Source organism: Gopherus evgoodei, chromosome 3 (assembly GCF_007399415.2).
Source record: "Gopherus evgoodei ecotype Sinaloan lineage chromosome 3, rGopEvg1_v1.p, whole genome shotgun sequence".
Classification (NCBI taxonomy): Eukaryota; Metazoa; Chordata; order Testudines; family Testudinidae; genus Gopherus; species Gopherus evgoodei.
This window is the reverse complement of record NC_044324.1, coordinates 131,284,734-131,295,689: the sequence shown is the minus strand read 5'-3', so window position 1 is coordinate 131,295,689 and position 10,956 is coordinate 131,284,734.

The window sequence follows — 10,956 nt, the reverse complement described above, 5'->3', positions numbered from 1 at the left end:
GATCCTCCCTTCTCACAGGGTGCTAGAACCTGGGCTGCAGTCCAAGCCCACATGTCTACACAGCAATTAAACAGCCCCTTAGCACAAGCCTGGGCCAGCTGGGGGGGTTTAATTGCAGTGTAGACATGTACTCTGATCCTATCACAGAGGGTTTCATAGGCTAATATGCACTCCATTGAGCTGTGGACTAAAATGAAGCCAAGTACTTTCTCAAGTTTTTTTTTAAAGTGAGATTGCGGTCTCCATAAAATGTTGATTGGAAAGTAGTCTGAGAAATTAAGTTTTCCTCTAGTTCCAGACACAAATTTACCAAAAGTGCAAAGCTATACTTACCCAGGGTTCCAGCTCAGACTCATGTGTACTTCTGAAATTTGAAAAATGCAAACTCAAAATTACTAAGTGCACCTATTTACATACACAAAACAGTTCCATACAGCATTCTCTCCTAACCTAAGGCATCAAATACCAATATAAAGAAGTACAACATAAAACAAAAAAGATTTTAAACCCCAAAGGAAAACCCCTGTCTGAGCTATTTGTAGACAGACAACAGGAGTTGCTGTTCTGTCTCCAATCTGTTCTGCTTTCTGCTGCCTGACCTCTATATCACAGCTGTGCTGCAATGTTTGATTGCACACCTACAAGAAAGATTAAGCATGAAGACAATTACATACTGGCCTCCAATGCCATAGTAGTGAGTCACTGAGCTGCATTTGGAGGGCCTACCAGAGCACACAAGGACAAAGAAGAATAATTTATTTCCACCTTGGGGAACCAAAGATGGGAAATGCCACAGAGATTTGGGACAAAAGGGGAATGGAAAGTAGCATACTCACATCTCATACACAGATGAAGGCTTGAGTGGAATGAAGTAGAAAAATTCCCTGAACTGCAGAGGATTTAAAAATGAAATAAAGGATCCTGAGGAAAAGAAAAGGGAACTCCTACTCTCCTTTTCTAGGAACTCCAATCTTAACCATTCCCTGGGAAAAAACATGACAACATGAGGGCTGTCAGGAATCTTATGCTTCTATCAACAGGATTTCTCTTGAGAACTTCCTTTCCCCAGGATCCCCAGAAAGTAAAAAAAAGAAGCCACCTACATTGAACTAACAGAAAGACACACAAAACCAACACACAAGAAATTTGAGTAGATCATACTGCCAAAGCCTCCAAAGCAAAAATACTATTTTCATAGTCTCTCCACTCCAATAAATCCCTTAATCCATTCCCTCTAATGGAAAGAAAATTAGAAATAGAAAAAATGAAAAACTATGATTCAATATAATTTAACATTTTTATTCAATATAAAGCACATTGCCAGGTAATACACACTCTAATCATTCCACCTCTCTACTAATGCTGCAGAATGGATTCTGTTAATAGAACTACTTCCCCTCTGCTTTCACCTCATGTGGGCACTTAGACCTGGGCAGAGTGGGTGGCAAATGCTATCATTCTGTTCCGGTAGTAATTTTGCACTCCCTTTGCAAGTGACTACATGAGGTGCAAGGAAGTGGAGCAACCAACTCTCAGGTCAGGGCCTACTACAGCAGAGCCAGTCTGCAGGCAACCTAAGGAGCACATCTGGCCAGCAGTAGGCTGTCTGATTGATTAGCAGAATTAGCAGACTGGGTCTTAAGCCCAGCAGCAGTTCAATGGCTGCTCAAAACATTTGACCATGGCTGTGATTTTTCTTGTGCCTGTTTACCCCTAGCCTTTGGTTCTAACCCTTGGCTCCGATTCCTAATTACCAACTCCTGTGCTAACCATGAGGCCTGACTCCTGCTCCAACCAATGGCAATGATCACCCATGTCCTTGTCACTGACACAGTGACTCATTTAGATATTCTGTCCTCACAAGTGTTTCAAACCTATAAATCACAAAGTCCAAGTGCAAATCACATGCAACTATTATACCTAGTGTCTCCATTAATTTTTGTTAGCAACAGTAACTCTTAATTCTATTTTATAAATCTCCAGCAGAGCTAACTTTGACTAAAAGGAAACAGGAAACCCACAGTACTTTCTGGTTTCTCAGAATTTTGTTCATTCAGTGTTTATCTCTTTTGTCATCAGAGCAATGTGTGACTACTTTCCAGCAGAACTTGTTAAAGCCTAGAATTCAGGAGGGGTGATTACAGTTTAAATAATAACAATAATCTATTTGGTTTACAGACTCTATCATGTGAAAGTCAGGATAATCCTCCTTGTGCATTCCTCTCTCATCCACACACACCCAGTTTCAACTCTCCCTGGATTTGTCCTCTGGTTAGACTACCAGATAGGTGTGCCCACTGGGGACTCTGAAATAGAAATTATCTAATTATCTTTGGGTTTTTTTCTATAGAGCTTATACCTATGCTTCACTTCTGTTTAAAGCTAACCTTTCTCCGTTGCTATGTGTTTTGATTCACATTTCCTGTTCACTTTGGGTGCAGCCAGTTCTAGATTCTTCATGTTCTTCCACAAATGAGAGAGAAGGCCACTCTCTAGGTAAATGTGAAAAATAATAACTAAAATTACAAGTGTGTACCAGGGGTGCTGGAACAATTTGTATAGCGGGTATGCTGAGAGCCACTGAACCAAGCTGTAAACCCTGTATCTACTGGAAACCACCTCAAGCCAGCAGGTGCAGCAGCACGTCCCACATCTCGAGTTCCAGCACCTATGGTATGTACAGGTGAACAAATGGTTCAAGCAAAAATCCAAAGCCAGGTTTGTCTTCTGATCTATGTTTCACAGGCTGGATAATGACATGAGACAACTCCAGACTTATTAAAGAAAAACAGCTCTTTATTCAATCAGCAATCCATGATCCTCCCTCCAGGTTCCACGATTACTATGATCAAAGCTCAAACACTACATACTCAGTTCAACAGATGTCCTCTTGCAAATGTTGCAATATTTTGCTGCATTGTACATTCCCATGCTGAGGCCTCTCAGACCTTATGCATATGGTCTAGGGAATAGGAGAGAGCCACCACCTTCCGGTGTGTAGTGCAGCATAGTTCCATGCTGTAGGACTGCAGAAGGGTAGTCTTGTTGTTAAGGTCCTAGATAGTACTAAGGATATAGGAGTTCAATTCCTGCCTCAACCATAGACTTTCTGTGTGATCTTGGGCATGTTTTTTAGTTTCTCTATGCCTTGGTACCTCATCTCTAAAATGAAGATTATATTCCTCTGACTTCCAAAGGACTTGTAAAGATAAATTCATTAGAAACTTGTTAGGCAATCACATTACAGTGACAGGAGTCATGTAAACTGATATTCAGATCTCATTCCCAGCCTACAGACAGAGGGATAAGCAAGACTGATGCTCTACAAATTTGTCCCTAGATAATGCAGGTGAATAATGACTATATATTCCTGAGGGCATTCGTTGCCAAAAAATTAAAAATTCTGTGCATAACATTTTAAAATTCTGCAAGTTTTATTTGTCAATAAATAAATGCAGAGGCTCCAGCATGGCACTAGGGAGCACAGGCCACTGGCTGCACAGAGGTGGGAGATCACCCTGCAACATCCCCACCCCAAGACGCTGACTCAGCAGTGATGCTGTACCCAACCCTGACACAACACAAGGCCTGGACCTGTCCCAGAAACATATTGGGGCCCTGCCTCTCTGCACCAGGCACACCAAGTGTGGGGCAGGAAGGCTCAACTAGGCAGGATCCAAGTGTGGAGAGGCCCAGTGTGGGGGGATCGAGGTGTGGGGCAGTCTGGGTACAGGCAGCTCAGTGGGGGGGTCTATGTGTGGGGGGGATCTGGATGCACAGAGGCTTGTTTGGGAGAGGTTCCAGGTTCACGGGCAATGGGATTCTTCAGGGGCTTCCAGGTGAAGGTGGTTGGGGCTCAGTGGAAGGGTCTGGGCGTGGGGGTCTCAGCAAGGGAGTCTGGGTGCTGAAGGAGTAGGGCTTGGTGGGGATCTGGGTGAAGCAAGTTGGGTGTCAGTGGCTTAGGGGTCTGTATGTGGGGGCTCAAGGTGCTGCAGGAGGTCGGACTCATCAGGGTGGGGTTTGAGTACAGGGAACTCAGTGGGGGGTGGTTTGGGTTCTGAGGTAGGGGTCAAGAGGCAAGAAGTCTGGATGCAGGGGAGCTCCAGATGCAGTGGGGAGGGGTTGGGTATGGAGGACGAGGGGGGTTCTGGATGTATAGGGTGAGACTTGGAGTGGGTGTCTGGGTATGGCATGTCCAGATGCACCAGGGTTGAGTGGATGGGGGAGCAACTCTCCATACAGTGACCTCTTACCCCTGCAGTTGAGGAGCAATGGGGGCAGGAAGCAGGGGAGGATACTGAACTTCCTGCAGCTGGGGGAGATTTCTGGGGGTGGGTCTGACACAGCCCCAGCTATTCCTTGCAGGTGAAGAGGAAATCCCATCCTCTCCTGCCTCCAGTCCAGCCTGGACTAGCAGCTGATCCCAGCTCAGGGTAGGAACCACTGGCTGGGGTGCCCATAGCCCCATGGTGATTTACCTCTCTGCCAGCTGCCTGAAATTATGTACCTGCACTTCTAGAGAATGGTGCATGACTACTTTTGCAGCTTCCCTTTGCTTCCCTGTCAGAAAGTCATTTTTTGTGCAAAGAAATCTGCGGGGGAAATGAATTCTGCACACACACAGTGGTGCACAATTCCCCCAGGACTAACTATAGATGCAGTGGAATTGAAAGGAAGAAAAAAGGTAGCTGGAATACAAATTCAAGGATTCCTTAATGGCAGAAGAAAACAGAGTGTTTCAGTGGGGAAATGAAAATGTCCTTCTTCTCAGTGTTGAGAAGAGGGTGGACAGGGAGATTCAGTGCCATTTGCACTTTAAAGATCAGGGACCAAACTGAGACCTAGTACCAAGCAATGCTCTACTCTTTTTTCCCCACTTTTTTCCAAAATATACACACACCATTCCTCACCCTTCTGCATGCTAGATCAGGCTGTTCCTTATTTCCTCTCACTGCCTGGGTACCAGCAAGAGGGTCATTGAGAGCATAAGAAAAACAGTCTCCTTGCTTAGTTCAGGTGCCAGGTATCACAGTGGGGTAAAAGTCCTGCTCTGCTACTACAGCTCCAGGAGAGAGCAAGTTCAGTTGCTCTGGAGAGATGGTGTGCGCAGTCTGATGACATGGGAGAGAAGAGGGGCTGGTGCATGCTTAGTACAGACAGAATCTTTGGAGAATTCAGTGGCCAAACTCTGACAAGTCTCTACTGAGGATATGCAAACTGTGATTATTTTTAAAAGGCTCATAACTCTGTGTGACTATTACAGTAACCAATCAGATCTACTAACCAGACACTCAAAGTCCAGTTACTGTGGGCAGAGGAGGCAGGGAGGCACCAGGTCATCACCCGTGCCATGCCAGCCCCTATTCCACGAGGGCTGCCTCTTACCTGCATTGGGTGGCTACAGCTCCCAGCCTGGCTCCACATGAGTCCCTCCCAACCTGGGTGGGCTGGGGGGGGGAAGAGGAGAGAGAGGGGGAAAGCAGCAAGTGACAAGGAGACGGGGGAAGATGAGTGAATGGGGGAAGGAGTGGGGCAGGGATGGGGCCTCAGGGAAAGGGTGGGGCAGGGCCAGGGCCTTAGGGGGAAGAGACAGGGCAAGAGTGGGGCTTCAAGGAAGAGGCGGGGTGAGGGAGGTTCTGGCACTCCTGCTGGAGTATACAGTTTTTAAATACAGTAGAAACTCAAAGATACGAACACCAGAGTTATGGACTGACTGGTCAACCAGACACCATGTGAAAGGGAGAGAGACAAGCTGTTTTCACACACACACACCCCTCTGCCCAGAGAAGGACAAGCTTGCAAACTCATGCCAGGATTGAGGAGGGAGCTCAGCTGCTGCTGAAGCCTGGCCTGGACTATCAGCTGCTGGATCTGGAGCCCGAACTGCGCTTTGCACAGAGTTACAAACATTTCAGAGTTACGGACAACCTCCATTCCTGAGGTGTCCATAACTCTGAGGTTCTACTGTATTTCAAAATTGGCAACCCTAGTAGTCAGCTCTCTCAGAGTAAGAGCACAGTGATCTGGCTGCTGCAACTGGAGCTCTCGCAGGCTGGTTGATGAGTTTCCAGCTTCTTCCCAAATCCCAAAATTTTAATTAATTAATTCTGTGCCCCTGTCAAGGCTGATTCCCCACTCTGGCACTTCAAGTGCAGAAGGTGGGGGGCTCACAAGGACCCTAAAAATTAATACTTGTCACTCCAGGCTCATATTAAACTCCCAAGGTTACAACTTTTCTCTGACCTTGGATTGGTAGATGCTGCCACCACCGAAATGCAAAACCTTTGAGAACTCAGGAAGGCACACTTGGGAATTCCTACCTGTGGGGTACCCTCGAGCCATTCCACCCCTCCTCCAGTGAAGATCTGAGAAAGAAAAAAAAAGGAAATCAGCTGTTGCCACCAGCTGATTAAATAATATGTGCACAAACCTCTTAAGACACAAAAATCCAATTCTGTTCTAAAAAAAGGTAAATGTTATTAGTAAAAAAAAAAAGAAGAAGCAAATACATCTGGGAATTTAGGCTTTTGCTAGATTAAAAAAAAACAACTACAAGGATTAAGCATCAAGAATAGCTCTCTTGAGATCCAGCTTAAAAGGGATAAACCTAACCGTGTCTTCCTAGACATGTCCTGATCTACTTACTTATCTGGGGTTTTAGATGAGTAGTTTCTAGGTATGATATGGATGATTTTTCATACCTGGCCCATGCTTCTCACAGCATAACTGCTCCCTGTCTGCCTCTCCCCGAGAACAACAAACAGATAGACAAAAGAGGAGTCTTGTTTCAATTTTTAAAAGTTCTAGCCTTTCCATTGGCTCTTTTGGCCAATTGCCCACTCACTTCTTTTTACCTATACATAGCAGTGAGATTTTTTAATCCTTTACAGGTATAGCAATTAGAGGACAGCTACTAAGAGGGATTTCATAGCTACTAACTGGCTGAGTGTCCATAAAAGGGAGCTCCCCCCACCTTCATTTATCAAAGCTCCACCAGCCCAGAAATAATTATGCACCCCCAGACCTCTATCTGCCCATCCTTCAGCCCATCAATGTATTATGCACTCAAACTCCCAAACCCACATCTGTCCCTTGAAGCACCTCCACTCCCTCTGCAGTTGCAGTGTTTCTTCACACACACACACCCCAAGTCTGTTGTTGCCAGAATGCAGAGGGAAGGATGAACAGACTGACCTATTGTTCACGTGAGGAGAGGGAGAGGAGGGAGCAAAGCCAGACTGAGGAGCTATTTCTGCTCTTCCCCCCCTGCTTTCCCCCCCCCTTTGACCTCTCGCCTCCCAAAAATCTCCTCTGGGCTTCTAAGGGGGAGCTCTGCCCACCTCTTGCAGCAGCCCAGTTTGGCTGCCTTTCCGCAGGAGGCTGGGAAGTGGGGAAGGCAGCCAATCCGAGGGAGTTTTTCCCTCTGGGGTGGAACTCATGTGGAGGCTGGAACTTGCGCCATCATTGAGAGACTGGCTCAAGTAGGGTCCAAAAACACATTCTTGGTGACGAAATCATGAGAACTGACAATGCTGCACAGTTTCTCCAAAAAATTCTTACAACCAATTCATTAATATGGGCAAAACAACTTATTTTCCCAATTTTGTTCTCTGAAATGGATAAGCCATTTTTGCTGAAACCTTCCAAACAACCACAGCCTGGGGAAGACACTGGTCATGGAAATTTTCAGTCTGAATGGTTAAAGTTTGGCAAAATTATAAGCAATTTAAACAAGGATCTTATCATAGGAAGTGTCAGGTAAGCTTTTTCATAGAGTTTTAAGGCCAAAAGTCTGATCTCATGTATAACATAGGCAATTAAATTACACCAAGTTACCTCTGTATTGAGCCCAGTAACTTGTGTTTGGCTAAAGCAGATCTTCCAGAAAGGCACCCAGTCTTGATGTGAGACATCAGCAGATGGAGAATCCACCATTTCCCTTGGTAGTTTGTTCCAATGCTTAACTAACTTCACGGTTAAACATTTGTGCCTAATTTCTAAAATGAATTTGTCTGGCTACAGCTTCTGGCTACTGGTTCTTTTTATGCCTTTCTCAGCCAGATTAAAGAGCCCTCCCAGTATTTTCTCCACAAGAAAGTACATACACACTGTAATCAAGTCACCTTTCTGTCTTCTTGTTGATATATTAAACAGATTGAACTCCATAAAAGGAAAAGGAAAAGCTGGAAAAGTTGACTGTCAAGCTTATGCTCATACTTGTCAGACGGCTGGCATCAGAGCCTACCCTACTGTTAAATTTTATCTCTACCAAAGAGCAAAGGTAAATATTACTTTAAATATGATTCACACAAACCATGATTTGAGGACTTCCATGGGCCAGACACAGGTTTGATACAGGAGTGCGTGGGTGAGATTCTGTGGCCTGCATCGTGCAGGAGGTCAGACTAGATGATCATATGGTCCCTTCTGACCTTAAAGTCTGAGTCCTTCACTGTAGTGCAAGGGACTTTCCTGTAAAGATAAAAGAATTACAGTGACACCTTGTGGTGAAAATATCCTTTTACATCAGTTATGATATTCTTGAGACTTGTCTTGACAAGGTGCTGATACTGGTGCTTCTAATACAGTATTTCTTCTGCTCCGTGGAAGTTTTCTAAAAAACACAAGATATAGTATTGTAAGTAGAAATATATCCACTAAAAAGATTATTTCTAAAAATAATCTAAGCAGCCAACTGGCCCAGGAGTTTGAACCAAAAGCATAACTGGAACTATAGCTTCTACTTAATATTTCAACATGACTAATAAAATAAATAAATCAAACATATAAAAATTACCACTTATTCTCATTGAATGGAAACATATGTTTCTTCATTCATCCATCATTTGGAGAGGCAGCTGGATCTAATGGATTGATTTTAGGAGTTTATGTTAATATTTATAGGTGCAACTGTCTAAATTTGCTCACAAATCAGATTGTTAAATACCCATAAAAATTGAGATTAGGTTTAAAAATCAATCCTTTAATGTTAGAGTCTATTTTATATTATGTTGTTAGTGAATTTGATTAGGAGGTGGTCTCATAAATTGGTAGAGATGGAGCCAAGCAATGAATTGAATCTGGGCCTGAACTTTCCTAAAGTTCAAATAAGCTAACTCATTCTAGCAAGGAGAATCATGTATGAACAGATCTTGCTCCTCTATTTTCTGGTTGGATTTTAATAATCATAATTTTATTTGTATACAATTTTTCAATTTCTTTAGAATGTTCTATCTGTATGTGTTTTCCATTCATTTTTGACAACATATGGGATCATTCTGTAACTGATATAAAAGACAAGAAATAATGTATTAATTCTAAAGTATCAGTGCAATTGGAAAAATATTTGAAACACTTAGAAGAAAACAATATTAATAGGATGTTCTTAAAATTGTAATAAAGTTGATAAGATTATATACATATATGAGAGCTATTAATTTCTAACATGCATATACATATGGGACTATTATTTTAAAAGGTCCTTGTGAAAATTCTATCAATGCTAGATAATACATGAAACTACAACAGACATGTAAACACTGGGCTTTTCCATCTTAGCATTGTTCAAGTGCTGATATGATAAGAAAAAAGTTACTTTATAAAGGTACATGATGAAATGAAAAGTAATTCGTCTTTTGTGATATATAGAAAAATTGTCAGTGAATGAATGAATAGAAAACTGTCAGTTAATGAGGGGACCAGAAACAAGTGGGTGTATGTACAACAAAGCTGGTAAAATACACAGTAAATTCCCAGTCCTTTAAACACTTACTCATGTGCCTAACTTTACTGCCATCAGGGTTCCCTCCCCATTCTGAACTTTAGGGTACATACGTGGGGACCCACATGAAGACCCCCTAAGCTTATTTGTACCATCTTAGGTTAAAAACTCCCCTATTCTTTGGATTAAGTAACGCTGCCACCACCAAGTGATTTAAACAAACATTTAGGGAGGGCCACTTGGAGCCCTACCTTCCCCAAATATCCCCCTAAGCCATACACCCCTTTTCCTGGGCAGGCTTGAGAATAATCTCTTACAAATTGGTACAGGTGAACACAGACCCAAACCCTTGAATCTTAAAATGATGAAAAAACAATCAGGTTGTTAAAAGAAGAATTTGAATTAAAGAAAAGATAAAAGAATTACCTCTGTAAAATCAGGATGGTAAGTGCTTTACAGAATAACAAAAGACTCAAGAACATAGAGGATCTCCCCTCTAGGCAAAACCTTAAAGTTACAAACCCAGGGATAAACCTCCCTCTAGACAAGGAAAATCACAAGCCAAAATAAAAGTAAGCTAACACATTTTGTTATTATTATTTACTAATTCTAATCGAGTTGGATTGCTTGCCTTCTTGATCTGTCTCCGGCAAACACACTGAACAGACAGACCAAGAACAGACTAAACAAAGCCTTTTCCCCCTCCCCAGATTTGAAAGTATCTTGTCCCCTTATTGGTCCTTTCGGTCAGGTGCCAACTAGGTTACCTGAGCTTCTTAACAACTTTACAGGTAAAAGGAATTTTGTGCCTCTGGCCAGGAGGGATTTTATAGTACTGTATACAGAAAGGTAGTTACCCTTCCCTTTATATTTATGACAACTGCCATGAATAATCCCACTGAAATCAAGCTTGATGTTCACTGGATCAGAGTCTAAGGGTATGTCTGCATTGCAATGATATGGCTGCAGCTGTCCCAGGTCAGCTGATTCAGGCTCACAGGGCTTGGGCTACCAGGCTGTAAAATTGCAGTGTAGATGTTCGGGCTTAGGCTGGAGAACAGGATCTGTGATCCAGTTGGGGGGGGAGGGAGAGGCACACACTGTTATTTTTAGCCCAATTGCAGTGTAGACATACCTTACATGAGTGGGTTTGACCTACAGGAATGGGGAGTAGAAGAAAAGAATGTGACAGGGAGATCTCTTTTACAATACAACTTCATTAATTTTCAAAACGA